Below are 6000 nucleotides of genomic sequence, written 5' to 3' on the forward strand. Positions count from 1 at the left end.
AAGTAAGTAAGGTGAAGAGACGGGAAATAGAACAGAAAAGACCAGGCACAGTTTTTTCCTCAGAACTTTTCAACTCTCTCTGAACTCAACCAGAGCCTCATATGAACTCAAAGTCAAATACAACCTGTCTCCAAACAATGCCTGCAGCAACATCTGTGATGCTTTAACTCACTAGTTGTACATCTCATTAAGCTGACATTTCCACTTTGTGTCTAAAAACATGGATAGATCAACAGTGATTAAAATTCCTTTCAGTCGATACCACATGTATTGTGGTCTGCTGTGGAGTTACGTGCCTAAATACTGGAAGCCAATGTTTAATGATCTGAAAAAAAATAATATTTGGACTACAGGAAATGCTATTTTATCCATGTGGAATTATTCAAGCTATTTGTCTGGGTTTCCTTTGGACGAGCACTGATCAAATAAACTCTGATCCCTGGTGCTTCAACTCTTTGATTTACTTCACATGTGACTCTGCATCGTACAGTGAATGAGGGATACACATCACAGAAACATGTAAGAGAATTAAATCTGTGCTATAATATGCATAAAAACAAACAGCACAGAGAGACCGTTTACCCCAAATGAACTCTTTATGTTCAGGAAAATATGATGCCATGCAGGAAATCAGCAGCTTGTCTACCATGTTGTGTATGCAATGATCAGACACAGATATTACAAACAACAATCTGTTCCTGTAATTACATCATACCCCTCCAGGGGCTCCAGTGCTAAATTTGCTCTATACTTTATACAGTTTAGCTCCAAATATGATTTGTCCCATGAGGTTTGCAGCTGCTGAATGCTGTTGGCTTGTACAGAAAGTAAGGCCACAATTAAGTTATAAAATTTAGGGGTTAGACATTAAAATGAACTGAGGAAGATCAGGAAAGCAGCAAGATTATTTATAATAAAACAATGCTATCTAAATAATTTACTTAATTACAAAAACAGCTTTTACACTGAATAGTACCAGGCAGAGGATTACAAGCCTCCCCGCCCGGATTTGATTCCAGCCCAAAGTTTTTCGACCAAAGCTTTTTCAGCTGTCTCAGACTGATGTGAGGTTAACTGTCCATTTCTTATTACACCTGCGGAAGCATAAATATGACAAGTTCCTGCAACACGCAACTTTGATTCATGTTTTTGTTTTCATTTGTAACTAGAACGGTGACTGACTCGTGGTTGTATGCATTGCAAATTGCATATACGGTGCATCCATGTCTGTGAAAACACGGATCACGAACACAGTGCCAAAAACAAGCCAAAAAGCTAATTTGGCTAATCTAGGGTTGGCTTTCACTTTCACTGGCAGTACTGCCTACAAACAGTACCTGACAATTCTTGCATAATATGCCTTTAATATCTGCACATAATGTATCTCAACTGAATATAACAAAACATGTACCATATGATGTTTTTTACATTTTTTCTCTATAAGTTCCCCACTGTGGGCAGAGGATGTCATGATGAAAGGGCCAAAGACCTTCCAGCTACTGCACCACACAGACTGTTAACCACAGGTTACTCTATTATTTTGTCACAAAAACATTAATGATGTCTGACTGTCGGCGTAAACTCTGAGCAAATCATGGTGAGCTCTCTGTGGTGGCGCTGTCTGTGTGGCCTGACCACTTGGCAAAAGCCTTGATGCCCTACAGCAGAGTCCAACAACAGCGAGCAGGCTGACAAGCACACTGTTAGTAGACGGCTTTTACTGAGTGATCTGTCTTTGTTTGGAGAAGACTGTGTCAAACCTCAATTTAAAGTGGTGCTGAGGCCTTTCTTGGAGAATAAAGGCTATTTAGGGGGTAAACAAAAGATGAGTGTGATAATAACAAAGTGTAAAACCTCAACACTGGTCTTACCACAGACCCCCTCTAGACACATGACAGACAGAAGAGCAGGAAGAAAATACAGCACAGGCTAGCAGGCTGCTGCTTGTCTGTTCATCCACCCCTCCTTCTCCATCTCCTCCATCTTTCTCCATTTGAGGCCACTTCCTCACCTTTCTACATCCCTGCCCCCTGTCTGTTTTCCATATGTTCCCCTCTAGTGTGGAAATATTTCACAGATACCATAAATGTGCGTATGCAGACTTCCCACCTCATTCCTGGGAGATATCGCACTTACTGTACCAAGCTGTCACGCATTAAACAAGCCTATAGCGTCAGGATAAGCGTGTTTGCAAATGTTCACAATTTAATCATTTCAAACTTTTGGATGGCCAGTGCAACAGGGTATTCTGTGAGATATATACAGGCAAAAAAAAAGATGGAAAGAGCAATCTTAGGTCATACTTTTTCTGCCAGAGTGACTAGGCCTCGCTGAGAGAAGGGGCATCTGATGCTGAGGAGCGAAGTAAGCAAAAGAAAGCTTAAGAGAGTCACAGGAAAAGCATTGTTTTGGGGGATTACAATCAAATGAACCAAACATATTTTAGAATGAAAAAATAGGAGAGGGAAACACTGCAAAGTCTCCAGCTGTGAAAAATGTCCTTTTTACAGCATTATCTCCAGATTTGTCTTACTCTTGAGCAGCAAACTGAAGGCAGAATTTGCTTTAAAAAGACCAAAGTAGTTGCAGTAAAGCATCAGAAATCCACACAGAGTCAGCAAACACAACCATCCTGTGAAAATTAACATTCTTCAACTTCCACTGGCAAACTGTTTGAACAGCACTTTATCAAGATTTTGGCAGCGCTATCCAGCACTCACTAAAATCACAAGTCATTTAGAAAGCATTTCTTAACTTTTTTCTCTAACTGGATGATGGAATCAATAAATAGACTCTGGAAAGAAATCCTGATCAAGAAGCCTTTGAGTTCTGGGAGCAAGTGAGATCTTTCATTGTTGAAGGGGGGAAGTTGGGAGGAAAATATGTTGGAACCTGCACCTGTTTTTTATTGTTTTTATTGTACCTATTGTATTGTTTTATATAGACTACTGTCTCTTTTTATTGAGTATGCTTTGGACCTTTTTGTCCTTAGTAAAGTCATTGTTGTTGTTCTATTACTATTTATTACAATTAATATTATTATTTTTGTTAAGTTACACAAAACAACTGGCTTCCCACCCCTCTAAAGGGGTTCCTGGGTGAGCCTGTTTAATAATTGGATTTTCATCATGTACCATTTCAAATTAATGCTCTGGATTTCCAACACTTAATACAATAATCTTTCCTGACAGCCCTGCACATCCTCGCAAAGCCCACATATGTGTATGTATCTGTTTTGGCTAATTAGACCTCCTCTTAGGACTGTGTGCACATGTCCACCTTCAACCTCAGCAGCTGGTCCAGTGAGTTTCGATTAAAACATCTGTGGGGGTGTGCAGGAAAGCCCACTTAATCTCTTGGGGGGGGGGGGACCTAACCAATACAGCAAAATAGCAGTGCTCCTACACCTTAAATACCTTACATCATAAATATGTATACAGTACATGCTTAACTATACATGACAATGCATTCATTTTACTCTTAAGTCTAATTTTAGACACAGCTATTATTTTATGTAAACACATGATCTCCAGATTCTCCTATAGCCACTTGGTCTATAAAAGAAACGATTCACAACAGTCAACAAAAAATAAATAAATAAACAAATAAAAAGTCAGTGGTCCAGATCAAAAAACACAAAAAACTGCATTACACACACTGTAGGAAGAGGTTCAATCACTAGCATCTCTGTCATCACAGAATTTCACCCATAACTGGACTCAACAGCACAATGCAACTTGCTTAATATTTATACTACAACATACATACATACATACATACAACAACATCCTGTATTTTTCATCCAAATCCATCAGTCTGCCACCACTTTCAACCTGAATTAAAGTATGCACCTGGCACCGACAAGTGGTATTAATGTGCTTAACACACACCGACTATCAACAAGCAAAACATTTCGCACAGAGCCAAACAAACAATTGCAGCAATAAGCCAGCAGGCTGTCTTACCTTGGCTCAGGTGTGCTCTCTGCCGTCGTCCTTTACAAAAAGTGTCCACCGTGGCACTGGACTCCAGGACAATGGACAAACTGTCAATCAAATGTCCCAACTTGAAGCCCAACAAGTGGCTCTCTGAGTTGCTCCCTCGTTTAGGGCTAAGCTAACGTTTTGCTTGCAGCTAGCTAGCATCTGGCGTTACAGTTTGTCATCTTCAGAGCTGACTGCCCGGTCTGTGTGGTCTTTTTCCAACCTCTGTGTGCTATTTTCCACTTTCTCATTGTTATTTCGTCAAAAAAAAACGTTGAATTTGGCGTTAAATGTGTCCCTTCTGTCGCTCATATTCACTAACTTGGGTGCCTTGGTGTAGTACGCTGCTGACTCGGGTTGTTAACGTGAGCCCGAGCAAACCAGCTGATGGCGCCCTGAGAAAATAAAAGCATTAGTATCAGAAACTGGTAATTTAAAATAATGCGTGCATTTTCCCGTCATTTCTTTCTGATAACATTTGTACATACGGTTAGAATAACTATTTGTACATTTAAAAAAATATAACAATAGCCCAGTGATAAGATAATTTCGGCAGTGCACATTATGTTGTTGTTTTTTACATTAACCACTGGAGGGTAGAAAAGGTAGAAATAAACAAACTACAAACCATATTATCCGCATTTTACCTGTGCAAATGTAATCAGTAATGTAGATATTTTAAGTACTTCAACAAGGTAATGTAACTTTTTTTTTTTTTACATTTGATGCTTCACTGACAAATGTTTTAAACTGGGCAATGAAGCTGAAAAATGTCAGGAAATAGGCTATGCCAAAAGAAACCATTCCTGTATACTGACAAAAAGATGTAAAGGAACAGAATAAACTTCATATGCTACATATAAACTTTTACTGGAATGAATATACTTGAATGTAACCCCTTTGTAATCACCAACAATTTGGTTATTAACCGTTATTTAATCACATTAATCATAGTTTTTTTTATCTGACCCTTTGAAACCTGAGCAAATTGGCTTGATTTCAAGAAAACACGAGAAGAAGGCAATGAGCAACAAAAGAAGAAATGAACACAAAATAATTAAGAAATTAGTAAAAAGTAAAAGAAAATATCCTGAAAATTAAAGAAAAGAAATTGGGAAAATAATGTAGGCAAAAAAAACAAGGTAAACAAGACTAAAAATTATTTCAAAAAATAAAATAGTTATGTAATATAATTTTAAATATGCAATTATGATGATTATATTTCTTCCCTTGCTTTTTTCCCCCAGACATTTTCCCTAGATTTAAAAAATAAATAAATAAATAAATGTATTAACCTCTCTCTCTCTCTCTTTCTCTCTTTTAAATAAATCAACTAGTTTCTTGCAATTTGGGGAACATTTCTTACTAAGTTGCTCATTGCCCCCTTTCTGTTCCGGGATCCAGTCAGCCTCATCCCCAAATCCATCCATGTATCTCTGGTCAAACCAGATGTGTTGACCTCAGTGTCATTCCCCCAGCTAATTTAAGCTACTAATGAATCAAAGTTTCCACTGTGTGCTATTTTAGGAAGCAGTTACAATCCTACAGGGAATAAGAGAGTTTTTCAGTGTGACCTCCCAGGCAGGGCTTGGGGAGAGAGGTCAAAGGGTCACCACCCACTGTCAGTAAGGGAACCCCCAGGCCCTGTTTAATAGCATGAACATCAGGGGTTGCAAAGGGAATTCCCAGTTAGGATACTTAAGTGGGAAAAAATGAAGTGTATATAAGCAAATAAGTCAATAATTAATTAAAAACTGTAAAGGTATTTAATTAACAATGATCAGTTATAAAATTAACTCCATGCATATATCAAATAACAAATATTTCTTGCAGAATATTAAACTGTAAATGCTGAAACCACTCTGTTTGTTTGTGGTTTCCTCTTTGACAGGATCTCACAATAAAATGTGACTCTCTCATCTTCCTCCAACACTCTGGGCGATCTCTCCGACATTCCTTCCTGTTTGTAGTCATGGTGCCAGCAGGACAGCTCCACTATATAAAGTCCTCCTCTCCC

The sequence above is a fragment of the Plectropomus leopardus genome, chromosome 11, assembly GCF_026936395.1.
Source record: "Plectropomus leopardus strain MGB_pleo_1.0 chromosome 11, ASM2693639v1, whole genome shotgun sequence".
NCBI classification, from domain to species: domain Eukaryota; kingdom Metazoa; phylum Chordata; class Actinopteri; order Perciformes; family Serranidae; genus Plectropomus; species Plectropomus leopardus.